Below are 26,843 nucleotides of genomic sequence, written 5' to 3'. Positions count from 1 at the left end.
ATACATACACGTACACACACATATAGACACAGATCTTATAACTATCCCAAAAAATAACTCAAAATGGATCACAGACCCAAACATAAAATACAAAACTGTGAGACTCCTAAAAGATAACACAGGAGAAAGATCTACATGACTTTGGGTAGAGCAATGACTTTTCAGATACAGCATCATAATCCATGAAAGAAATAATTGATAAGCTAGACTTGATTAAAAGTTTCAAATTCTGTTCTCTGAAAGACATTGTCAAGAAAACAAGAAGTCACAGACTGGAAGAAAATGTTTACAAAAGATGCATAGATAAAGAATTATTACCGAAAATATACAAGGAACTTGTAAATTTGTAAACTTGCTTTGTTGTAAAACCAAACAATAAGTAAACAAATAACTCAATTTAAAAATGGCAAAAGACCTGAACAGACAACTCACCAAGATCCACAGATGGAAAATAAGCATATAAAAAGATGCTTTACACCATATGTGATCAGAGAAGTACAAACTGAAACAAAATTGGATACTGCTATACACCTGTAAAAATGGCCAAAATCCAAAACACTGACACCAAATGCTGAGAAAGAAGTGAAACAACAACTCTCACCCACTGGTGTTCGGAAGGCAAACTAGTACAGCCACTTTGGAAGACAGCTTGGCAGTTTCCCACAAACTTAAGCAAACTCTTACCGTATAATCCAGCAGTTGTGCTTCTTAGCATTTACTCAAATGAGTTGAAAATTTACGTCCACACCAGAACCTGCAGAAGTTTTACTGTAGCTTTACCCATAATTGCCAAAACTCGAAAGCAAACAACATATCTTCCAGTTGTGCTATGCTTAGTCACATAGTCATGTTCGACTCTTTGCGACCCAATGGACTGCAGCCCGCCAGGCTCTTCTGTTCATGGGGATTCTCCAGGCAAGAATACTGGAGTGGGTTGCCATGCCCTCCTCCAGGGGATCTTCCTCACCCAGGGATCGAATCCAGGTCTCCTGCATTGCAGGCAGATTCTTTACTGTCTGAGCCACCAGGGAAGCCCGATGTCCTTCAGTAGATGATGGATAAATAAACTGTAGTACAACCAGATAATGGAATACTATTCAGTGCTAAAAAGAAATGAGCTTAGCAGAATTATTGGCAATGGCTAAAATGAGGGTGCACTCCAAAGGTCCATCAGCAGATGAATGGATTAGCAAGATGCGGTTTACACATACAGAGGAATATTGCTCAACTTTAAAAAAGAGGGAAATTCTGTCATACACTACAACATGGACAAACCTTGGGGACATTACACTAAGTGAAATAAGCCATTACAAAAATAATAATAATGGATGATTCCACTTCTATAAGGCACTTAAAGAAGTTAAAATCACAGCAGCAGGAAAGATGAATGGGGTTTGCCAGAGGCTGGGAGGAGAAGGGAATAGGAAATTATTGTTTAATGTTTATTTTTACAAGATGAAAAGCATTCTGGAGATGGATGGTGGGGATGGTTGCACAGCAATTTTAAATGCACTTAATATCACTGAACTGTGCACTTCAAATGGTTAAAACATTAAATTCTGTTATATATATTTCACCACAACAAAAAATAGGGGAAAAAAAGAAGTTGAACTATCCAGACATGAAAAGACATGGAAGAACCTTAAACGCATTACTAAGTGAAAGAAGTCAATCTGAAAAGGCTCCATATGTATGATACCAACTCTATGACATGTAGGAAAAAGGCAAAACTACAGAGATGGTAAAAAGATCAGAGGTTTCCAGGGTTCAGTATGGGGGGAAGGATGAATTGGTGGAGCACAGAGGATTTTTAGGGCAGTGAAACTACTCTGTATGATACTGTGATGGCGGATACATCATTATCCATTTGTCAAAACCCATAAAATGAATAGACAACACCAACAGAGAACCACAGCATAAACTATGGTCTTTGGGTGATAACAATGTGTCAGTGTAGGTTCCTCGACTGTAATGTATGTACCGCTGGGTGTGGGATGTCAGTAGTGGGGGTGGCTGCATGTGTGTGTAGGAATGTACAGAGACAGAGAGAATATGAGAAGTCTCTGCACTTCCCCCTCAATTTTGCCATGAATCTGAAACTGCTCTAGAAAACAAAGTGTACTTTAACAGAGAAAACAGCTTCAGAGTCCAGACCCCACTCTCCTGCCTCCATCCCATAACACAGCCCTGCCCGTGGCCCAGAAAAGGAAGGCATCGTGGCAAACCCCAAAGCACAGGCAGTGCCTCCATTCACATCTTCTCACATCAACAGCTCTGGGCAGACAATACACTGCCACGGCCACCAAAGGCGCACTGCTGGCTGATTTGGGCTTTTTTCTTTATTTGTATTAGTTTACACGTGTTTTTTTAAAAATTATTTTTGGTAGTGCTGGGTCTTCTTTGCTGTGCACAGGCTTTCTCTAGTTGCGGCGAGTGGGGGCTGCTCTCTGCTGCGGTGCGTGGGCTTCTGATGGCGGTAGCTTCTCTTGCTGTGGAGCACTGGCTCTAGGGTGTGCAGGCTTCAGCAGCTGCCGCATGTTGAGTTCAGTGGTTGCAACTCCTGGGTTCTAGAGCTCAGTAGCTGTGGGGCACGGGCTTAGTTGTTCCGCGCCATGTGGGATCTTCCCGGATCAGGGATCAAGCCCGTGTCTCCTGCGTTGGCAGGTGTACTCTTTACCGCTGAGCCACCCAGAGAAGCCGTAGTTTACACTGTTAACCAATGAAAACGGTGGCTGGGTGCAGCAGGATGATCACCAGTCCAGGACAGAAGACCTGCATACTAAGGCCATCTCCTTCCAAAACTCTGTGGCTTTGGTCAAGGCATTTCCCCTCTGTGATGCTGAAATGCATCTGAAAATGAATACTCCCTCCCTCTTTGCCACATCTTGCTATTTGAAAGTTCTTCAGCTGTGATTCATAGTGTGGATATATGTCATTTCTTAAAAAAAAAAATAAAACCTTTTAAGGGCATGTTATGCTCATTTTTGCTACATGAACAGAAAAGTAATACTTTGCTTATTTTTAGATGAGGAAGTTTAGACTTATTATTAACTATCTATGATGTGAAGGAGTGGTCACCCCACAGAGTGAAGGGTCGGTCTGGCCTTGTTCTCAAAGCCAACCAGGTCAGGGAGAGAGGACATTTCAGAGGGAAAAACACAGGGACAATGTGTGTGTGGTCCTGGGATGAACTTGTGCAAATTTTAAACAACTTGAAAAAGAAAAGAAAGGTTTGGTATGGGCAACACCCTGGAGGGCAGAGAAGGACCAGGTTACTGTCATGAGTCACAGGCAGATGAGCTGGACTGGGACTCAGGTCTTCCTCCAAATCACACTAGGGCTGGGTAAGAGGTTAGTCAGGCTCACCTGGACCACTGTCTTCTGTTTGGCATCTCTGAAGCCTTTCCAGAATCAAGGAAAATCAGGATATCTCCCTCATTAACCTCTTTCAACCTTATCATGGCCTCTTCACCTTAGTGACTGAAGCTTTAGTTCAGGGTTACAACTTCTCTGCCCTGGATCATCCTGGCAGGCTCCCAACCAGCCTCCCTGACTGTGCTTTATCTTCCTTAAAACACCCGTAGTACACAATCAGGGCTGTACATTGGAATTACCTGGGGAGTTTTAAAATATACTAATACTCTTCTTAAAATTTACACATAAAGCTACAGTGATCAAAACAGCTGGTAACAGCATAAGGATAGGCATACAGACCAGAGGACAGCAAGGAGACCAAACGAGTCCATCCGAAATGAAATCAACCCTGAATATTCATTGGAAGGACTGATGCTGAAGCTGAAGCTCCAATACTTTGGCCACCTGATGTGAAGAACTGACTCATTGAAGAAGACCCTGATGCTGGGAGGGATTGGGGCAGGAGGAGAAGGGGACGACAGAGGATGAGATGGCTGGATGGAATCACTGACTCAATGGACATGAGTTCAAGCAAATTCCAGGAGATAGTGAAGGACAGGCAAGCCTGGTGTGTTGCGGTCCATGGGGTCACAAAGAGTTGAACAAGACTTATACACTAAACAACAACAAATAGATCAGTGGGATAGAATTGAGAATTCAGAAACAAACCTATACACCTATGGCCAATGAACTTTCAACAAGGGTGCCAAGACTATGCAATGAGGGAAAACAGTCTCTTCAATGGTAGTCCAAGGATATTCAAGTGCCAAAGAATGAAGTTGGACTCCTACCTCAAACCATATATAAAAATTAACTCAAAATGAATCGATGGCCTAAATTTAAGAGCTAAGGTCTTAAAACTCTCAGCAGAAAACACGAGGTGAATCTTTATTAGTTTGGATTTGGCAACGGAGTCTTAGACATGACACCAAAAGCACAAGCAACAAAAGGGAGAATAGGTAAGTGGGTAGAGGCTCTAGGCAGTGGCAGCCAGGCCTTCTTCACCACCACCCACCACCCACCAGCCACCTGCTTCCTGCTGGGAGATCTCAGCAGGAGGATGACCTGGAGGCTTCCAGGAAGCTGCCATCACTCATTTGCGCAGCCTGCTGTAAAGGGCTGGCTTGGGAGATAAAAACATCAAGGGACTCCTCATTCTTCCTGGGTGGAGAACACAGGAGCACTGCCACTGTGGGTGCCTGCCATGGTGCGTCACTGCAGGCATGCAGGGCGCTCTTAAGCCACGTGGGGACCACCATGAACGCCATGGGGTGATGACGTGAGTCCGGGGGGTGCTTCATGAAGGTCTTAGGTGCCTCTGTGGGCACAGCGGGGAATCACTGTAGTGCTATGTGGCGTCCCTAAGGACACACACAGTGTGCCTCTGGAAATGTGAACGAGTGCCTGTGAGGGGGCTGTGGGTGCTGTGGGGTGCTATGGCATGCCGTGGCAAACACACTCTCTTTAGGGCAGGAACCCTGGGTTTGGGTCCTAACCTTGCTGCTTCTTAGAGGTGAACCCTAGAATAATTTACCACTTTCCAAAATCCCAGCTGTCCTTAAAAAGAGCTTACTAATCGCTGCCTCTCGGGAGGTGGGGAGGATCCGTGATTACCTCCAGAAAGGGTCCAGGAAAGATCACTGGGAGTCAAACGTAAACCATGGAATTAAGGCTCAGGAAGAACTGTTCACACCCGACATGGCCTCACGCCCCAGGAGTGTCAGAACAGAGAGCTGACACAACCCAGGCGCTTCCTCTTGGGCCATTTTTAGATCACGTCCAGAAAGAGGTATGTGTCTCCAGGGTGACCCCACTGTGTGCTCACAAACACCCAGCTTTCTCATGTCAAGAGCCCAAGCCTCTTCACAGAGGTCACCTCGGAAGGCCACCCACATCATTCCAGGGAGCGATCCTCATTCAAAGCAAACAGGAGCATCGCGCTGGCTATTTCCTGGCCCTTACAACCACCCAGCGGGGGTGCGTGCTATTTGCCCACTTAATAGATAAGAAAACTGAGATCATTCTGGGTGATCAAAGCACTCGTCTGGAGTCAAACGGCTACTGAAGGGCGGAGCTGGGACTCAGCCTCCGTCAGTCTGGCTACGAGAGGCCGGCAAACATTTCCCACAACTGTGCACGCCTGTCTGCCCATAGCTGATGGTCATCTTTACGTGCTCCCTGTGACTATAACATTTCTGTTTCCTGATTAACAACAGAGGCCAGGCGAGATCACTGCTGTCTCAGCAGCCTTGCTGATGGTAAACCAAGATCAAGAGCCTCCTTACTGTTTTTCTTTCTGTACTTCAAGAGACTCTTTCCTCCCATCCAAGCCCCAAGGCTTCCCCTGATGGAGAAACATCCCTTAAAGAGAGATCCTGAGGAAGTTAAGCTACTTCTGACTCACTTCAGCGCCTTCCCCTGATTAAGAAAATCAGGCAGGAATCCAGGCTCTGATAAGGTGATTGCTTCCTGCGGGGATCAGGAGGTTTACACAGAATATTACGGCCGAGGTGGCTGGTGGAGCCCGGGGAACTGCAGGACAGATGCTGTGGGGGCTCCAGAGAAGCCCCCCACCCCCGATCCCTGGCCTCAGCGCCCCTCTGCATTGTCCACTTGGGTGGCCCTTGACCTGGTCCTGCTTTATCTGCTGCTAGGACCCGGCCACCCTGCCTCGGATTTCAACCTAAAATAACCCCAGCCAGCCAGGAGGCACACTCCACCGTTGACAGGACAAGCTTGGAAACTGGTGGAATATCAGATTAGTGACTCAGAAAGTGACCAAGTACAAACCCAATCACGGGCGCCAGAAATCCAAGACCCACAGAGATTTTAACAAGAACCCAAACTTAAAAAAAGAAAAATGTTTAAAAGACGTTTATGTCTTTTTCAAGAAATGAAGTTCAGAGATGTGATTTAGTTTCAAGGAATTTTTTGACCTTAAGATTCGAGTCATAGAACCGGTAAGCAAAATGCACAAGAATGGTCGGGTAGTTCAGGGAGGTGCTTCAAATTCAGCCACACAGTGCTATGTGACCTTGAGCGAGTCACTTAACTTCTCTGAGACCTGGTTTTCTCTTCCCTAAGATGGAGGTGACAGTAGAGCTGTTGGTACAGGAAGTGCAACTTAACCTTGCACTTGGCATGGAGAGGCTTCAGTCAAGGTTAGTAAATCTGACTCTTCTGATTAGCAGGGACTCAAACACCGTTCTGTCTACATCTCTGTGGTCTGCACCTGTGCTCTTTCCCCTGAGGGTCTGCGTCATCCTTTACTCAAGACAGGCAATCAGATCTCTCAGAGCTTTCCAATCCCCTCTCCTCGCCACAGACTTGACCAAACCTCTGCCTCCCTGCCGCCCCCCAACCCCGACACCACCACCTGTCCCTTCCTCTAGCTCAGCCCTGGTCTTGGGACCTCAGCAACCGGGGACGTGTGGTTGGAACAGAGATTTGAGTCACTGCTGCCCCATTTTTACAGACGAGGAAATAAGGCACAGACTGAGAGCCAGAAGCCAAACATCCTGGCTCCTCATTCAGGAACCTTCAGGGAAAAAATGAGGCGACCCGGCCTCTCACCAGACCTGGGATGGTGAGCAGCCAAGAAGCTTCCAGAACCCAAGAAGCAGACCAAGGCTTTTCCATTCCCAATTCCATCGTGGTATGTGATGACTGATCCTAGTACTTGTGGATTTAAACTTCATCCAAAAAGAGAGTCATGGAATGGGGGAGAGGAGGAGGGGAGAGACAGGGGTGGAAATCACCCTAGGAAGGTATTTCCTTCCCACAATCCCAAGATTATGGTGGGTGTGGGGGAGGGGTGGGGGAGGGGCATGGGGGGGAGGGGAGGGAGGGGTCCTTGACAGAGGGGGGACCCTCTGTGAGCCTCCAGGAACTCTGCTTTCCCCCAGACGGCTCACTTCCTCCAGCCCTTCAACCCTCACCTCCTGGGCTGTCTCAGGACCAAGCCTGACCTTCCGTGCCGCAGTGGGGTAGCACCCAGTCTGGTGAGATTCCCCCTTCAGCGTCAGCCTCCTTCTCCTCATCCCTCACCCCTCACCTTTGCTCCCATCATGGAGCAAACATCTGGGGGTGAGGACAAGAGGAAAGCCGCCCTTCGCCTGCCCTGCAGCCTCCAGCACGAACTGAGAGCTTTCTCACTCAGCCACAGAGGGTCTGAGAGCAGGGAGAGGAGAGAAGATTTAACCCTCTTATTTGAATAAGTTGAGATCCACGCCTCCAGGGCACCAACCGTACCTTTTTCAACTGGTGTCTTCTGTCTGGAGTGTCAAGATTCTCCTGAGGTCTCTTTCCGATAGTGGCTTCAGGATAAACTCTAGAAGGAGGACAGAGAGAAATATATTTTAAAAGGCTAAGGGAGCCTTCCCTGGTGGCTCAGGGGTAAAGAATCCGCCTGTCAATGCAGGAGACATGGGTTCGATCCCTGATTCGGGAAGATCCTATGCACCACAACTACTGAGCCCGTGTGTCCTGGAGCCCGTGGTCCACACCAGACAAGCCGCCGCAATGAGAAGCCCGCACACCACAATCAGACAGTGGCCTCCACTCGCCCCACCTGGAGAAAACGCCCATGCAGCAACGAAGACCCAGCACCGCCAAAAATAAACAAATAAGGCAAGGGATGGGGGGCATGCGGCTTCTGGGGGCCACGTCCCTTAGCTGTTCACCCACTCTCTCCTCCCATCTCTGCGGGAGGTGACACAGAAGCCAGACAGGGCCTAGCAAGACAGAAGCAAGCACCCAGCCCCACCGAGGGTCCCAGGATGGCGTCCCCAGTGCCTAGGGCTCAGGGTGTGTTTTCAGTCTGGAAGCCTGTACAACGGCCCTGTGATGACACGGAGCGGGCTGATCACAGCACCACACTGCGTCTCTTTGCTTCTAGCTAGAATGTTATCAACTTGGTGTGGGGACTCCACTTTCCTCAGGCGAAGTAAAAGCTCTCTGAGTCATTTTGAAAATGCGAAAGCGAATTAATCATTGCTTAATGAATGCAGGCTCTGGGGCAGACCCACACTTTCAAGATCTGGTCTTCAGACACAGGTAAGTAGTAAGCGGAGAACACTCTGATGGTGAGAAAAACAACTCAGCTCCAGAACCCAGGACCCAGAAATCCAGCCTCTCTCCACACCCCCGACCTCCTCTCTGTCAGTTTCACGAAGAGTTCGAACGTCACTGGAGAAGGCTCAAATTCACTGCGTCCAGGCAGCATACCTGTCAGCCAAGGCTTAGGCCGGTTCCAGGGGACCAGCTCGTTCACATGCCCAGCTGAGCAAAAGACACAGCTGAGCACAAACAGGGAGGGCCGGGGGCCCCTTCCCTGCCTTCCAATGACCCGGCCGCGCAGAAGCCCCGATTAAATTTCATGTTGCCTCAAATAATAATGACAATGATCCCAACGCCCTCAACAATCTCATGAGAAAGTATGGCCCGGTTAGGAATGAGGACCACAGTGAATTCCGAGGCGTTAACTTGCCCATATGGCCATACTGCTGAAAAGGGACAGACCCGGGACAACACTCTGGAAGTCAAGCCCTTGAAACTGCCCTGTCCATGGTGGGGGCGGCCTAGTTCAAGGAGAGCAATGAGTTCAAGGTCTGCCCTGTAGGTCCCAGCAGCAGCGCACCCTATGCATAAAAGAAGTTCTCGGAACTCCCTGCTAACTGATGGGGAACAAGGCTTGGCTGGAGGACATGACCTCGTTTTATTTGGCTACCTAATTTGGCTATTTATTTGGATGCCTCAGACATCCACCCAAGTGGTGTCAGCCCAGGGGGCCTCGAGCGTCATGGGCCAGACTAAAGCTACAGTCAGAGGAACTCATGATACATATACATGTACAGATACACCTACAGTCATATCCGTCTCCATATACATCCATACATACATGGGTAAGGACGTATATGTACATAACTTTCATTTTTAACTACAAAAGTGCAAGTATTTCCATACTCATTTATCCTGTTTAACAGATAGACTCACTGTGCAATCTCTGTACTAGGACCTTCCAGGCTATAGGCCATGTAATCACATACGTGTGCGCATGCATGCTAAGCCGTTTCAGTCATGTCTGACTCTTTGTGATCCCATGGCCTGTAGCCCACCAGGCTCCTCTGTCCATGGGATTCTCCAGGCAAGAATACTGGAGTGGGCTGCCATACCCTCATCCAGGGGACCTTCCCCACCCAGGGATCGAACCTGCGTCTCTTACGTCCCCTGCACTGGGCAGGCAGGTTCTTCACCACTAGCACCATATTTGTGTACATGTATGATAAGCATGTACCCCCGGTGGCCCACAGGCAGACTGCAGGATCTCCACGTGTTATACCACCCCAGCTCTCTGTGAGACCATGTCCACCGCTGCAAGTGAGCACACAGGCATCTTCTGGAGTCTTCTTCACAGTCGCACAGTATCCATGGGAGGTGTGGACCACAATCCCTCCCCTCGCCCACCATGCATAGTGAGTATTTCCATTTCTGGCTGTTACCATCGTGTGGCCATGGTCCCGCTGATGCACTCATTTCTGTGTGGATGCTTTCAAGCACTTTCAAAGCCTGGATGCCTCGAAGATGGACGGCCAGGCAAAGGCTCTGCAAATATCACATTTGACAAACTGCCTTCTCCCTATTGTTGTTGTTGTTTAGTCACTTAAGTAGTGTCTGACTCTTTTGTGACCCCATGGACTGTAGCCCGCCAGGCTCCTCTGTCCATGGGATTTCCCAGGCAAGAATACTGGAGTGAGTTGCCATTTCCTTCTCCAGGGGATCTTCCCAACCCAGGGATCAAACCCAAGTCTCCTGCGTTGGCAGGCGAATTCTTTAGTGCTGAGCCACCAGGGAAGCCCCACAATACTGGATTAACTTCCTTCAAATAGCAGGGCAGGAGGCCCTTTGCTTGAATGCAAACTTGAACTCCGAGTTGCTTTTCTGCTCACCTCCCGGTGGCCTGGGAGGTCGTGTTGCCTGGATGAAGCAGGAGTTTATTTCTTGGCTTACGTAGCTGTCCACTGTTCCACTTCCCCGGAGCATCTCTGTGTTCCTGGCCCACCTGAGCCCAGGAACTACATTTACAGGCTCAGAACTGATAATGAGCTTCTATGAGCTCTAGGGACCACGAGGAACACGTATTACTGTCAAGTGTGCCCGTCAGCCACACAGCCTGGGTGAATGTCACACATTAACAAAATGAAAGGCTGCAGCCACGCTGGGAAGGAGCCGCGGGCTGTGTGTCAGGAGGTGCGAGCAAGGCCCGTCAACAACAAAATTACTTTTCGGGTTTTGCACTCCTGAGCCCGAAGCTGTCTTCAGTCTTCGATGGAATTCTGTCTTCCTGCAGCCTAAGAGGAGATTAGTTTATTACCAGCCTGCCAGGAGAGGTGAAATCCGGCACTAATCCTAATTCCCATTTAAGCAAATCTGCATTGTGTGAGGGAAACCAGCTGGGCTCGGAATTTCTTCCTCTCTCCCCTGAGATCTCCTCCCAGCCCCATCCTCTCTGTGGGGGAGGAAAGTCACTTACAGATGTTAGACCCAGAGCCCTCCAAGGAGGGGAAAAGAATCCGAGGGTTTAGGGCCAAGACGCCAGGGTGGGGGACTGGTGACAAGAGGCAGCATCGAAAGGTGGCCGGCAGGGTGATGGCGGCTGTGGTTGACTAGGCAGTCTCATGCCCTGGACTTGCTCTTGCTTTTATCCAAAAATCCGCACCCCCACCCCCTCCACCTGCAATTTTAAAGTGAAACAGGTTGGAATCCTGTTGTTGTTCAGTTGCTCAGTCGCTCTTTGCGAACCCATGGACTGCAGCACACCAGGCTTGCCTGTCCTTCACCATCTCCCAAAGTTTGCTCAAACTCATGCGCGTTGAATCGGCGATGCCATCTAGCCATCTCGTCCTCCGTCACCCCCTTCTCCTCCTGCCTTCAGTCTTTCCCAGCATCAGGGGCTTTTCCAGTGAGTGGGCTCTTCACATCAGGTGGCTAAATTATTGGAGCTTTCAGCTGCAGCATCACTGACCACGCTAAAGCCTTTGACTATGTGGATCACAACAAACTGTAGAATCCTGAGTCCACCTCTGACAAGCTCGGTGACCTTGAGCAAATGAACTTCCTGCTCCACGCCTCAGCTCCTCATCTGGGAAACAGGGTTAACAGCAGCTGATGACTCATACAATGTGAGGATGACATGACGAATGTACACACAGGACTCAGCTAAGAGCCCGGCACGTAATACCCTGTTTCTTGAATGTAAGACTCCATGGGTTATAATTGCACCATTAGTTTATGGGTTTCTGATAAAGAGAAAACAGTGCCTGTGAAGCTATTTGATTGAGACATCACTTTTTGTATGATGCACTCCCATTTCAGAGACCTTCAAATATTTTTTAACAAAGGTGTCTTCAGTTCAGTTCAGTTGCTCAGTTGTCTCCAGCTCTTTGCAGCCCCACGGACTGCAGCACGCCAGGCGTCCCTGTCCATCACCAACTCCCAGAACTTGCTCATACTCATGTCCATTGAGTCAGTGATGCCATCCAACCATCTGTCGTCCCCTTCTCCTCCTGCCTTCAATCTTTCCCAGCATCAAGTCTTTTCCAAGGAGTCAGTTCTTCACATCAGGTGGCCAAAGTACTGAATTTTCAGCTTCAGCATCGGTCCTTCCAGTGAGTATTCAGGACTGATTTCCATTAGGACGGACTTGGTTGGATCTCCTTGCAGTCCAACAGACTCTCAGGAGTCTTCTCCAACACCACAGTTCGAAAACATCAGTTCCTCAGTGCTCAGCTTTCTTTATATTCCAACTCTCACATCCATACATGACCACTGGAAAAACCATTGCTTTGACTAGATGGACCTTTGTTGGCAATGTAATATCTCTGCTTTTTAATATGCTGTCTAAGTTGGTCGTAGCTTTTCTTCCAAAGAGCAAGCATCTTTTAATTTCATGGCTGCAATGATTTCACCATCTGCAGTGATTTTGGAGCCCCCAAAATAAAGTCTGTCTCTGTTTCCACTGTTTCCCTATCTATTTGCCATGAAATGATGGGACCAGATGCCATGATCTTCGTTTTCTGAATGTTGAGCTTTAAGCCACCTTTTTTACTGTCCTCTTTCACTTTCATCAAGAGGCTCTTTAGTTCTTCTTCACTTTCTTCCATAAGGGTGGTGTCATCTGCATATCTGAGGTTATTGATATTTCTCCCGGCAATCTTGATTCCAGCTTGTGCTTCTTCCAGCCCAGCGTTTCTCATGATGCACTCTGCATATAAGTTAAATAAGCAGGGTGACAATATACACCTTGATGTACTCCTTTTCCTATTTGGAACCAGTCTATTGTTCCATGTCCAGTTCTAACTGTTGCTTCTTGACCTGCATACAGATTTCTCAGGAGGCAGGTCAGATGGTCTGGTATTCCTATCTCTTTAAGAGTTACTGTGGGCAAGAATCCCTTAGAAGAAATGGAGTAGCCCTCATCGGAGAAGGCAATGGCAACCCACTCCAGTACTCTTGCCTGGAAAATCCCATGGACAGAGGAGCCTGGTAGGCTACAGTCCATGGAGTCGCAAAGTGTTGGACACGACTGAGCGACTTCACTTTCACTTTCCTGCATTGGAGAAGGAAATGGCAACACATTCCAGTGTTCTTGCCTGGAGAATTCCAGGGACGGTGGAGCCTGGTGGGCTGCCATCTATGGGGTCCCACAGAGTTGGACACGACTGAAGCGACTTAGCAGCAGCAGCAGCCCTCATAGTCAACAAAAGAGTTCAAAATGCAGTACTTGGGTACAGTCTCAAAAACAACAAAATGATCTCTGTTCGTTTTCAAGGCAAACCATTCAATATCACAATAATCTAAGTCTATGCTCCAACTGATAATGCTGAAGAAGCTGAAGTTGAATGGTTCAAAGAAGACCTACAAGACCTTCTAGAACTAACATCCAAAAAAGGTGTCCTTTTCATTATAAGGGACTGGAATGCAAAAGTAGGAAGTCAAGAGGTACCTGGAGGAACAGGCAAGTTTGTCTTTGGAGTACAAAATGAAGAAGGGCAAAGGCTAACAGAATTTTGCCAAGAGAACACACTGGTCATAGCAAACACCCTCTTTCTTCCAACAAAACAAGAGAAGACTCTACACACGGACATCACCAGATGGTCAATACTAAAATCAGATTGATTATATTCTTTGCAGCCAAAGATGGAGAAGCTGTAAACAGTCAGCAAAAACAAGACCAGGAGCTGACTGTGGCTCAGCTCATGAACTCCTTGTTGCCAAATTCAGACCTAAATTGAAGAAAGTAGGGAAAACCACTAGACCATTCAGGTATGATTTAAATCAAATCTCTTATTCAGTGGAAGTGACAAATAGATTCAAGCAATTAGATCTGATAGACAGAGTGCCTGAAAAACTACGGACAGAGGTTCATGACAATGTACAGCAGGCAGTGATCAAGACCATACCCAAGAAAAAGAAATGCAAAAAGGCAAAATGGTTGTCTGAGGAGGCCTTACAAACAGCTATGAAAAGAAGAGAAATGAAAGGCAAAGGAGAAAAGGAAAGATATACCCATTTGAATGCAGAGTTCCAAAGAATAGCAAGGAGAGAGCCTTCCTCAGTGATCAGTGCAAAGAAATAGAGGAAAACAAAAGAATGGGAAAGACTAGAGATCTCTTCAAGAAAATTAGAGATATCAAGGGAACATTTCATGCAAAGATGGGCACAATAAATGACAGAAATGATATGGACCTAACAGAAGCAGAAGATATAAAGAAGGGTGCCTTGGAATCCGTAAAATATACAATAAGAGGTTAGTCAATGCTAGTTAGTGATGATACTAGCCAGGTACTCCCATTTTGCAAGGTCTGGTTCAAAACTTAATTTTCTTCCTCCTCTTCTTTCTTCCAAGCAAAGCAAATCTGCATTTAAAAATAAATATATAGGAAAAAAATCTGACAGCCACTTCAGTATCCTGGATAAGACCCAGATGAGAGACTTAAATACCTACCCTGATGTTTTCTACTCTATATTAAATTGAAATAATATAAACACGCACACACATATATATATTCAATGGTATGCACACTAGAAGTATACAGCCTACTGGCTTTTCAAAAGCAGAGCAACCTGCGGAATGGGACACCCAGATCAGACTTCCCTCTTTTCCCAGTCGTTGTTTCTCTTCCACCCCACATCCCCCCAGTCACCCCTGTTTCTCTACCCTCACCGCAGCTCCCTGCCGGTCCCCGCCTGGGCACAGCCCGAGGTCGCCTGTCTGCTTACTGCAAGTAGGCTCCCGCTTGTCTACCAGCCTGTTGCCTCTTTTCCTGCCAACATGCCCTCTCCTTTGCTGTCAGACAGAGCCCATTTCTTTCTCTCCTGCTTTAATGGGTTACCTGGCCTCCCTTTGCCTATACCCAGGACCTTTTATCATCTGACCCCTGGCTGACTTTCCAGCCCATCTTCAGGTCCTTGCAATATGCACAGGCCCCATAGTCAAACTGAACTGACCTGGACACTCATGCCACACCACCACACTCAGTCAGATCTGGCTGTTTTTCATTCTGCCTGGAAGTCCGTTCTGCCTTTCCTAATCCTGAACTTCAGCCCCACCCCCATATCCCCAAATCACTAGGAAAACTAGTGTTTTGGAAAACTCATCCTGCAAAAACCCTTCTTCCATATCTGCTCTGAGAAACCTTCCCAGACATACACAGGCATGATTCATCACTATTCTCTGGGCTCTTGTGACAATTTGCGTAGATAGGTAGTAAAGTCAGCATCGAAGCACAGTCTATTTTTTTGTTCATGTGATGTTTCTCATCCATCAGACTGAAGGATATGGGTGATGTCTTCCCCACTCTGTGGTCTCAATTCCTGACTCAGCACATAATGGTTGGGTAAATGGATAGTTGCTATGACAGATGAATATATGGATGGGTAGAGAGTGGATCTACACAAGAACTGAATGGTAGAAGAGAAAAAGGAACTAGATTGCAGTTGGTTGCAGAGATGGATGAATAATTAAAGACATAGAAAGATGAACGATGGATACATGCTTGCAGAAATGTGCAGATGAATGAATGCAAGCGTGCATGGGTGCATGGAGACAGAATGGACGACAGATGATGCACATAGCTGGATGGATGGATGACGGACAGATGGACAGGTAAATGGAGAAATGAATAGGAGCACAGGTGGAAGTGAATGTACCTACAAAAGAACGGGTTTTATATGAAAAGTAGGAAGGCAGAACTTGGTTAATGGAGATAAGAGAAGGAATGAAAGACCCTTAACTATTTGTGTAACTTCCTGTGGCCCCCAAGAGGCTATGTTTTTTCCGGTAGTCATGTACAGATGTGAGAGTTGGATCATAAAGAAGGCTGAATGCCAAAGAATTAATGCTTTCAAACTGTGGTGCTGGAGAAGACTCCTGAGAGTCCCTTGGACAACAAGGAAATCAAACCAGTCAATCCTGATGGAAATCAACCCGAAATATTCATTGGCAGGACTGATGCTGAAGCTGAAGCTCCAATACTTTGGCCACCTGTTGTGAAGAGTTGACTCATTGGAAAAGACCCTGATGCTGGGAAAGATTGAAGGCAGTAAGAGAAGGGGCCGACAGAGGATGAAATGGTTGGATGACATCCCCAACTCAATGGACATGAGTTTGAGTAGACTCTGGGAGATAGTGAAGGACAGGGAGTCTGGTGAGCTGCAGTCCATGGGGTCACAAAGAGTCGGACACAACTTAGTGAATGAACAACAACGAAATGGCTGAAAGGTCAGGCTCAGCGGACAGTGTAGAACCATTTGGATGGTTACCTGTGAGTAGGCTCCAAGGGAGCAAATCCCCACTAGAGCCTGCTGCCCCTCTGCAATGTGGAACAGGGTGGGTGGTAGGTGGAGTGCCCTCAGCATCGAATGGCAGTAAGTACCATGGTCAAGAGACCAGGCTTTCCTCTCCCACAGGCCTAGGTATCAGTCTCAACTAGGCCACCTGCCACCCTTGGGGCCTTGAGAAAGTTCCTTATCCCACTAAACCTCACATTGGTCATATGCAAATTCTGGACCACCACAATCCTACCTCATTGCCCTGAGCTGTAGATTAGATGAGCTGCTGGTGCTGCTAAGTCGCTTCGGCCGTTTCCAACTCTGTGCGACCCCATAGACGGCACCCACCAGGCTCCCCCGTCCCTGGCATTCTCCAGGCAAGAACCCTGGAATGGGTTGCCATTTCCTTCTCCAATGCATGAAAGTGAAAAGTGAAAGTGAAGTCGCTCAGTCGTGTCCGACTCTTAGCGACCCCATTGGACTGCAGCCCACCAGGCTCCTCCATCCATGGGGCTGTCCCAGGCAAGAGTACTGGAGTGGGGTGCCATTGCCTTCTCCAATTAGATGACTAAGGGGTTATAAGTGATTCCCACGGTGCTCAGCACAGAATAAGCCTTCAGAGGCCATAGAAATTACATGAAAGAACTTGTTGCTACTTTCTATAAAGAGGGTAGTGGCCACAATCAGTGGTTCCAAGCATAGTCCTCAGACCCTGCCCTCTCTCCCTCAGGGGTCTACACTCAGAACAGGTGGCATCTATACTCTGTATATACAGCTTACCACTTTAATTCCCAGTAGATGGACTTTCTAACTGATTACATATTAAGTTTCCAGATAATGTTGAAGATGACTGATTGAGAGCCTCTTGATATCCTAGAATCCCAAGTCAGTAGGATTTCAGAGTGGAGGGCTGGGAAGTCTTCCTGGAAGAGGCAGCAAGAAAAGGAGAGATGGACGAAGGTGATCAGCTCAATGATGAGCCTTTTCCTGGCTAGCTCCTCCTAGAAATCTCTCTCTTTCTCTCTCTCTCTCTCTGTTTTTCTCCCTCCCTATCTACTAGCCACCCTAGGTGGACCAGCCTTCCTTCTGAGTTCTATGATCACCAGGACTGTGGGTCTTGAGCCCCAAGAAAGGACAGCATCCTCGGTGAGTCCTGGAAGCCAGCTCAGCCTTGGGCCCCCTCATCCCACACCGATGCCAGGCCACGGGATCCAGGCTGGGCTGCTGCCAGCCAGATGCATCGCTTGTTGATGGATAAAAGCTCTGCAGTTTATGGCTCCAAAGCAAAGCTGGGGCTTTGTTTGGCTTTGTTTTAAATTAGCAACGCAGGGGGTTGGCGTGGGGGTGGGGGAGAGGGAGAAGAGGCAGGGCTTGTTCAGGACGAGTTCCTGCTGCGTCCTGCATCTCAAAGATCCCCCGGGCAGCCCTAATGAAGCCGCCTGAGCTCATCAGGCCTCTGCCTCGCCTCTCCACCTGCACTTGTCTCGCTGGGGGAGGGAGAGCGCTTCCCAGGGCTGCTCACCCTGTCACTCAGCCCCATCACCCTCTGTTCCCATGATGCGTCCCTGAATGAGCCTGTTAATTGTGTCCCAGGGTCTCGATGGGGCTGAAGTGGGAGCCGTGACATCCTCAGAAAGACTGGGAGGTATGATTTATCTTCGCTCAGGGAGGGGAGGGCCGCACCTGCCATCGGGCACAATGCAGGGGGCGCTGGCACTGCTAGTCAGGGCAAAACAGGAGGATCTGCCTGGTCAGCGAGGGACTCCCAATCTGAGCCCATTAGCTCTTGGTGGCTTGGGGAGGGTGGAAGGGCCCCGAAGGGAGAGGTACCTTCCCCACAAATTAACATGTGAAGCTGTTAATTCTCACTGCAACTGTCATTAGTGATCATCTCCCCTTCTCGGCACCTGCTGTCAGGTCTGGAGTGTTTCTGCACATGCCAGTCAGGGTCTCCGGTGCCCTCTGCATAGCACCGGGATCCATCGGACAGTTGCCACCCCTACGATGCTTGGCAGAACAGGAAGGAGAACTGGTGAGACTGCCCTGTCATCAGCGGGCAATGCTCTGCGTCTGCTCCCCCTCTTTCCCGACTGGAAGCACTTTTTGGTACCTGAGGGGGTGGGCAGACAAAGGCTGTGCCTCCCCTGGAGCAGACTGTGCTCCTGATCTTCATTCCTCTTCCTCCCACACTGCAAGGAAAGAATCACCACTCTTCCCATTTCACAGGTAAGGAAAGTGATCTGAGCCACAGGGTTTTTATGTAAGTAAACATTGGTTTGCGAGCATGCTAAGTCGCTTCAGTCATGTCCCACTCTTTGCGACCCCATGGACTGTAGCCTGCCAGGCTCTTCTGTCTATGGGGATTCTCCAAGCAAGAATACTAGAGTGGGTTGCCATGCCCTCCTCCAGGGGAACTTCCTGACCCAGGGATCGAACCCACATGTCTTATGTCTCCTGCACTGGCAGGTGGGTTCCTTACCACTAGTGCCACCGGGGAAGCCCAGACATTGGTTTAGTTCTTAGAGAAAGGGAAAAAGACTCAATAAGACTGTCTGCTAGGTAAGGCTCACTCATTCTCACAAGGAGACTGGGGCTCCCGCAGACCGGTCAGACAAGCTCCCAGAGGGACCCAGGAGCCCTAAGGGTTTAAGGGACTCTTCTCTTAAGATGGAGCCTGACTTGCTTGGCCCCGGCTTCACTGTGTCATCTGAAGCACAGAGAAGGGAAAGATCTGACCCCAGTACTCTTGTACTAAGTGGTCAGCATCCTCCTCTTCACTAACAAAGGAAGGAAGTGATGCCCAGCGAGGTCACTTGTCTGCCGTGACAGAGCTGGACCAGGCAGAGGGAGGACCAGCACTCATGGTGCTGTCTGTAGCCAAAGTTCTGGAGCCACTTCTCCGGAGTCCAGTGTGCATTAGGCTAACCCCGTGAGTATCCTGTCTCCAAAGGATGCATCTGAGAAGTTCTCAGGCCATTGGGCTGTTTGGACAAAGATGCCTGGTGTTTCAAAGGCTTCAAGAACAATCCAGCATTTCCCAGCATAGGGTTCAAGAAAAGCTGAGACCGTCTCAGTGCTGAAGCTGACTTTGGCACAAAATGAGTCTCAACATGCTGCAGACCCTGAACTCAATGGGGATCCACTGTGCAGCCAGCTTTACACCTACGGGAACGCCTGTCTGAGGCTATTCTGCCTCTGAGAGAATCAGTATTAAAAAGCCACACGACAGTAATAGAGATGTTCCCAAACCAGCCGCCCTGCCGTTAGCCAGGAAGCCGGAAGCTGAGAACTCATAACTGAAGGGCCAAGCCTGCAGCCCACCACAGCTCTCCTCTGCAACGTGGGGCTATTAATTCAGCCTTTACAACCCACAGGGCTGTGGTGGAATCGGGGAAAAAGGCACCCCAACTCCTTGTAATTCTTCCCTGCTCAATATATTTCCCTGTAAATATATTCCAATGCAGAAAAGGGTCTGCGGGAGGTGAGACGGCAGGTCTATTAGCATTTTGATGGGTTTTTCCCAACGCGTGGAACAAGAGGGCTTTAAAATTCATCGCTCAGAGATTAATCCTTCCATCACCCCTCTCCCTCCACAGCTGGAGGTGGCCAAGAACTTTTTACCCCTTTAAGACCTTGATTAGGGAAAAGAAAGGAACTCAGCTCAGTCTCAAGAGTGCTACAGAGAAGAGAGAGCCGCGTTATCTAGACTGAGTGTGTAAAGCCCTCCAAACACAATTAAATGGCAGAATCAGGCATGGGGGGTGGCGGTGGGGGTTGGTCAGAAGGCTGAGATACTAAGTGGGGGTTGGGAGCTTCTCTGACTCAACAGAAGCACACAGCCAGTCCTGGGAGGAGCCCCTCTAGTTCGGCACAGCACGGTTCATCAGTTCATCGTTCATAACTGACGAAGGCCAGGCCTCTTAACATGCCTGTTCGCTCACTCGACAAGCATGGCAGAAGAATCACTATGTGTGCCCTATTAGGTGCTTGGGAAAGAAGGATCAGGAAGGCGGTTCGGCTCAACAAGTCTCTGATCTCAGGAAACTCAGTCTAGATGGGGAGACAGAGAGAAGGAAATTGACAAATACAAGAAAACGCAGCAGGTGACTGAGGCCAATGCAGTTCCCTGGGACCCCAAGGTGGGGGGATTCGGTTCAGTTCAGTTCAGTCGCTCAGTCGTGTCCGACTCTTTGCGACCCCATGAACTGCAGCACGCCAGGCCTCCCTGGTTGGGGGTGGGGGGGCACCTCAATCAAGCTGGGCTGAAGGACAAGTCACACCCTTGGGGGACTCCTGGTCCTTCCTCAAAACTTGCTTTTGAAAAAAAATGAATGTGAGGGAATATTAAGTATAGAAGGTGAAGAGTGCAGTTAGCTAGGATATGATCAGTAAGAATATATAGACACTGGTAGGATAAATGATAACTGAACTTTCATCATCACATTGGAGCACTGTTAAGCAGACTCACCCAAGGAGCGATTCTCTAGGGCAGGGGTCCCAGACCCCCAGGATCTAATGCCTGATGATCTGAGGTGGAGCTGATGTAATAATAATAGAAATAAAGTGCACAATAAACGTAATGAGATTGAATCATCCTGAAACCATCCTCCCCTCCCCAGTCAGGTCTGCGGAAAAACTGTCTTCCGTAAAACAGGTCCCTGGTGACAAAAAGGGGTGGGGGGCCGCTGATCTAGAGGATTCTAGAGAAATGTGATTTTGACTCATGGGAGGTTACAGGTGAATTTGTAGATGATTTTTAGCCTGGTAGAAAAGATAACCCAAAGGTGCAGATTAAGCTGTGTGCATCCAATCCAGCCATCTTTTCCCAGTATTCTTTCTCCCATGCCTACATAACTGCTGACTCTCTAGTTCTCCTGAGAACCAGCTTTACCCACGAGCTTCTCCTGTTGGCTCCCACACTTACAAGTTAAATCAGCCTTTGATCCTTGTTCAGTCTAGATTTACATGTGATTGAGGATTTATAATTTTTTGAAAAGTATACTTGGACAGTACACGCCCAATTACACACACATGCATACTTGCATTCAATGCATGGGGTAAAAGTAGAAAAAAACTACAGCAAAATGTTACCAGTGGGTATCTTTAGGGAACTGGTGTTTGTGTATGAGTGATTTTTACAATCAGAAAAAAAGCGATAAACATTATTTTTTAAACGGAGAAATACACACCCATTAAGATCCCCAGGCTAACAACTAATACAAGCTGCTTGCTCATCCCATCTGTGAGGCCACGTGGGGCTCTAAGCACCTAAGTGGACCACCTCATTAAGGCCTCACCATCACACCATCCATGCCAAAACTACCATTACTCTCCCCATTCTACAGATGAAGAAATGGAAGCATGCGAGTTAGCCTCAGATCCCAGATCTCAACAGTAAGAGCCAGGATCTGAACCCCAGGCAGCCTGGCCCCCACAGCCTGCCTGCCTAACCACCCTGCCAGACGCCTGCCTCCCAAGTGGAAAAGGAAGAAATAAACACATCTGCCGGGCTGCCAGGGTCAGGCTTGGAGAAGACCGTGTTTCCACCCACTCCCAGAGCACCATGTGCTGGGAAGTCAAGCGCAAACCTCGCCAGCCTTGAATTGAATTCATATGTGTCTCTCCCACACTTGCAGGCTGGGAGTGCTCTTCTCCATTCTTGGAACCTCCCATCAGGACTCAGTGGATGCTCAGCACATGTCTCGGAACACCCCTCTCCCTGCTCTGACGGCAACTCTTCTAGCTAACCCCGTTCAGGGACTCTAAAAGGTAGCCTCTAATTAATAGCACTCTCCATCTCTCTCCTTGCCCACATCGGCACTACAGGCTGGTTTATTACCTGTATCTTAAAGCAAAGGGCAGCCTGGCTTCAGCAAAGAGGGGATTCAGCACGTTGGAAAGGGACCTGGCCTTGGAATCCTGGAGGACATGGGCTCCTGCCTCCAAATCACTGTGTGACCTTGGGCAAGCCACCAAGCATCTCTGGGCCATGGCCTTGCCCTTAAAATGGGCAAGGGGGACCCGCTATGCTGTGACGCCCCCGATGTCTTGCCAGCATCAATCTTGCTGCCGCTGCTGGGGTGTTTTATATGCAGCAGATGTGGAGCACACACCAGAGACCCACGCCTACTGATTCTTAGTAACGCTCTTCACATGGCAGGTCACTGCTGGTTAAATCTGTGCGGAAATCAGGTGTTGAGGGAAGAACACCTTGTGATCTGGAAAACCAAATCGGGGTGGAGGGCTGCAGAAGGGGGAGTGAGGAAAATACTTCATCTCAATAGGGCTCTTAAGAGCCCCTACAAACTACCATATCTGTGGATTCGTTCTGCTCACAATTTATTTATTTATTATTTATTTTGGCCAAATATGTTGACAGAGTTGAGCAGGATTGTTTGGATAAATACCCTGTTTCAAAAGATTCTAAGCCAAAAGCCCCATTTTCCTTGATTTAACAATAAATACCCATCCACCTCTACCTATGACTTTGAGGAAGGCAGAAGAGAATAATTCAGAAATGTCAGCCGCTAAGGAAGTGTCAATATTGAAAAACACATCTCTGGGTGATTAATTAAGATCAATGGCCGAAAGAAACACAGGAGAGCCCTCTTCTTCAAATGGGAAATGATACTGCTAATGAAAATGATTCTAGCGGACATGTCGGCCTCTGATTCCTGGGTGAGTTCATGCCCCTTGCAGGATCTCAGTTTCATTAACTGTCACCTAATGGCCTGTGATTCTCAGAATGGGTTTCCCAGGGGTTCCTCAGGAGACACCCACGTGGAGAGGGAGAGGGGAGGGGGGACTCGCTGCCTATGCCTGCTTCACCAGGGCAGCTCCTCTCTGAGTTGTTTCAGAGGCTTCATGGTGAACTTTCTTTGAGGTCTGTGACCACAGGTAAGTTGAATGCCACTGGACCAAGTCGTCCCAGACCCTTTTCACTTTGGCGTCTGGAATCTGGGATGCTGAAGATGGTACCTTGGTTAAGAAACTCCAGGGTCATCTGACAGGCAAATGGTTTTTCATCCAAAGGCATCGTGGTGATCCGTGTGTAACAGCACTTGGGGACAGAACGCCTCTGGCTCTGGGATGGGCTCTCTGAGCGTGCATGCATGCATGCTCGACCGCCTCAGTCGCGTCTGACTCTTTGTGACCCTATGGACTGTAGCCTGCCAGGCTCGTCTGTTCATGGGATTCTCCAGGCAAGAATACTGGAGTGGGTTACCATGCCCGCCTCCAGGGGATCTTCCTGACCCAGGGATCAACCTTGTGCATTGCAGGCAGATTCTTCACCCAGTGAGCCCCCTAGGAATCCTTTAAAATGAGTGACTGAGCCCCAAAGAGGGTAAGAAATTTACCCAAGGTTCATAATGAGCTTGACCTAGAGGAGGATTAACTTTCAGACTCCCGTCTTGAAATCCCATTTCTTCCCCCTCCACGTTGGCACCACTGGGCCACTCAGGACAGTGTGCTTTGGGGGTCAAAGCTTAGCACAAGCGCAGGTCGCTGCCCTGTCACAGACCCAGCCATGCCTCCCAGGCTCCTGTCTCACCATCCTTAATATGGGGATGATTTTCGTACATAAGCTGTAGGGCTGTTGCAAGTATTCAGGAGGACACTATATGCCATTATTTGCCATAACCTGGGGCAGAGACAGGGACACAAAGTAAAACGGATCCTTCCACTGGGCTCGGTGCAGGAACCATAGTATCTTTCTCCTGATTTCCACCCCCTTCCCGCATCAGCAGTGGCAAGCTGACCACCATCCCTGTTTTCCTAGTCACCTCTCCTGGGGACACCAAGAAGAAGAGGAATGGGATCCAGTGAGATGCTATGACGTTGTGTCTCTCCAAAGTCAAGCACGAATCACCGTCTTGAACTTTCTGGTTTCTCCTGACCTCATTTCAAGTTCTAGGCTCCAAATAAAACGATGTCTCCTCAGCGCTGGGAAATGGCTAAAGAGCAACTTCAGGTTGGCGCACAGTCTGCCTAATGAGACAGAATCCACTCATTTGCAGCGTCAGGGAAGTTAAGATGCGGAAAGGACTTTATCTCTGAGCCTCTGAGGTACTGCAGAAGAAAGTAACGATCCCTCTAAACGCAAACTGGTCGCTTTGCCTCTGGTATGAGAGAGGAAACCAAGGCCCAGAGAGGCTGAGTGATTCTGCCTGCGTCACACAGCCATAGAGTCTTTGGGTTAAAGAAACTGGGTGAGAACCAGATCTCCTGACCTCAAGGCTCTGCTGGGACTTGGAGGGGCGGTGGGTGAAGGGGATGAGGGGGAGCAAGGGTCAGGAGGGAAGTCTGAGTGTGAAAATGAGCACGAGCCTCTGAGGGAGAAGGAGAAACCTCTGGGGCATCTGACCTCCCCCCTGCACTTCGACTGTGAGCAGGGAAGTGTGAACAAGCGTGAGCAAGAGGGCTCTGAGCGGGGAGTGGATGAACGGGCGAGTGAGGGGAAATCCGAGTGCTGGAGAGAGAACAAGAGGAGGAAAAGCATTTGGGCCGTTTTCAAATTCCCACAGTCAAATAAATCAAAACAGATTGTTCTGAGACAAAAAGCCCATTTCAAACCACATCCTTTACCCCAAAGTCCACCCTCAATGGCCCACCTGACGCATTCTCACGGCCGACAGTAAGAGCAACAGTAACATTCACAGTCATAGTTAGGATTCCTGAACAGCCCTGAGGAGCAGGTGTGATCAACACCCACTTTCCAGATCAGGCCACTGAGGCTTGGAGAGGGGAAGTCACTTGGTTCCTACATCTCCTCACCCGGGTGATTCCTGGGATAAGGAAGCCTGGTGAGCAGCGGAGATGCAGCTAGCAAGTGTCTTCCAGAAGCACTCTGTTCCTGAGGACCCTCCCCTTAAGGAGGGCTGCTCTGGCCACTGCAAGCAGGATGGAGAAGCAGGCACCAGGAGCAAGAAGGGAGTGAAGATGGCAGGTTCCCAGCTGTCCACAGGGCAAAGCAGATGCCCGCCTCTGCAGGAATGCCTGGCACCGTGATGGGCAGTATTAGCTATTAGGAGCTGTGGGCATCACTTTGCCTGGGCGCCTGGCCCTGACCAGGCAGAGGAAGGCCCTGCCCTTCCATGCAACTGAGGCCCTGGTGCACAGGACTGGACCAGAGAGAAGGTCTCCCATCTCCCTCATCGACCTCAGCAAAGGGACGTGGGTCCAGGTGGCCACATCTCAGTGACCATAGCGTCTCGTGCCCCCAGTGGACATGAAGGGACAGCACCAGGCAAATGTCGCTCTGCCAGGCAGACCCAGCCATGACGCACACCACGCATTTTCTCATCTTAATCTTGTCCCGACCCCCGAACAATCCTTTGAAGTGGGTGTTACTCTTCTGGCTTTGCAAACAGGTTAACCGAGGCTCAGAGAGACTAAATAACTCCCCCAACGTCTACAAAATTTTAAGTGTCCGCATGGTGAGGACCGAAGCCAGCCTGACTTAGAGACTTTGCCCATTCTACATCACCCATCACTCACCCCCAAAGCCTTTCTCTCTGAAGGAGGCTGGGAGTCTGTCCCCAAGGGCAGCGTTTCAAAGGCAAATCCCAACATACAACCTGAAACAGACAACCTTCCCCGAGGGGGCAGCCCCTGCTCACCCCCAGCCTGCTCTTGCCCTGAAGGCGCCCCTTTGTCAAGGAAAGCAGAAACCTAGAGTTCTATGCTACGTCTTTTTCAACTGGCTAGAATTCTGTTTTCTGTTTTGTTAACAATGCAATATATTGAAATATAACCTATAAGCAGAAAAGTACCTGGATCTGAAATGCACAGCTCCATGAACAGTCCCAAACTGGACACACCTGTAAAACCAGCAGGCAGAACACGAAAAGAAACAAACCAGCTCCCAGAAGGCCCCGGCTCCCTCTTCCAGGCTCTCCCCGACTTATGCCCACATGGAACCACTATCATGGCTTGACTTAACACCACAGCTTCATTTTGCTGACTTTGAACTTTATATAAACAGAATCCTTCTGTGTATTCGTTTTCACGTCTGGGGTCTTTTGCTCAATATCAGTTTTCCGAGATGTCCCCCCAAATTACCATCAGCGGCAAGAGTTCATTCATTCTCTGCTGTGTAGTACTCCTAGATCCATTCTAGAACTGATGAAAACTGAGTTGTTTCCAGGTATCACATCTCATGGAAAATGAGGCCACGGACATCATTATACATGCCTTTTAGGAGTACATGTACGCCTTCCTATTGGAATCATACTTAAGAGTGGAATTGGTGGGTCATATGATCTATGCATGCATGGTCTAGGCATGCTTCAGCTGGGCTTCCTAGGTGGCTCAGTGGGTAAGGAATCCACCTGCAATGCAAGAGATGCAGGCAGACACAGGTTCGATCCCCAGGTCAGGAAGATCTCCTGGAGAAGGAAATGGCAACCCACTCCAATATTCTTGCCTGGAGAATCCCATGGACAGAGGATTCTGGTGGACTACGGTCCATTGGGTCACAAAGAGTCGGACATGACCGAAGCAACTAAGCACGCACGCACACCCAATATTTTAATGTTGAGTCGGTTTTAGGTCTTAAACATTGTGCGCCTTAAACGAAATACATCTCCAGCTAGGAT

The 26,843-nt window shown here is 48.8% G+C and overlaps 1 protein-coding gene across 3 annotated transcripts in view; it reads right to left on the bottom strand.

Annotated features, from left to right (window-relative positions):
- Positions 1 to 26,843, bottom strand: part of TSPAN18 (tetraspanin 18) — a 204,050-nt gene that overhangs the window by 156,331 nt on the left and 20,876 nt on the right. For all 3 annotated transcript variants that reach the window (XM_052652650.1, XM_052652653.1, XM_052652651.1), the window contains exon 2: positions 7,666 to 7,744. The gene's annotated coding sequence lies outside the window, so the exon portion shown is untranslated. The remainder of the gene's footprint in view (positions 1 to 7,665; positions 7,745 to 26,843) is intronic.

The sequence above is a fragment of the Budorcas taxicolor genome, chromosome 15 (assembly GCF_023091745.1).
Source record: "Budorcas taxicolor isolate Tak-1 chromosome 15, Takin1.1, whole genome shotgun sequence".
NCBI lineage: Eukaryota > Metazoa > Chordata > Mammalia > Artiodactyla > Bovidae > Budorcas > Budorcas taxicolor.
The sequence above is the reverse complement of the archived record's forward strand: the minus strand, read 5'-3'. Positions and strand labels throughout refer to the sequence as shown.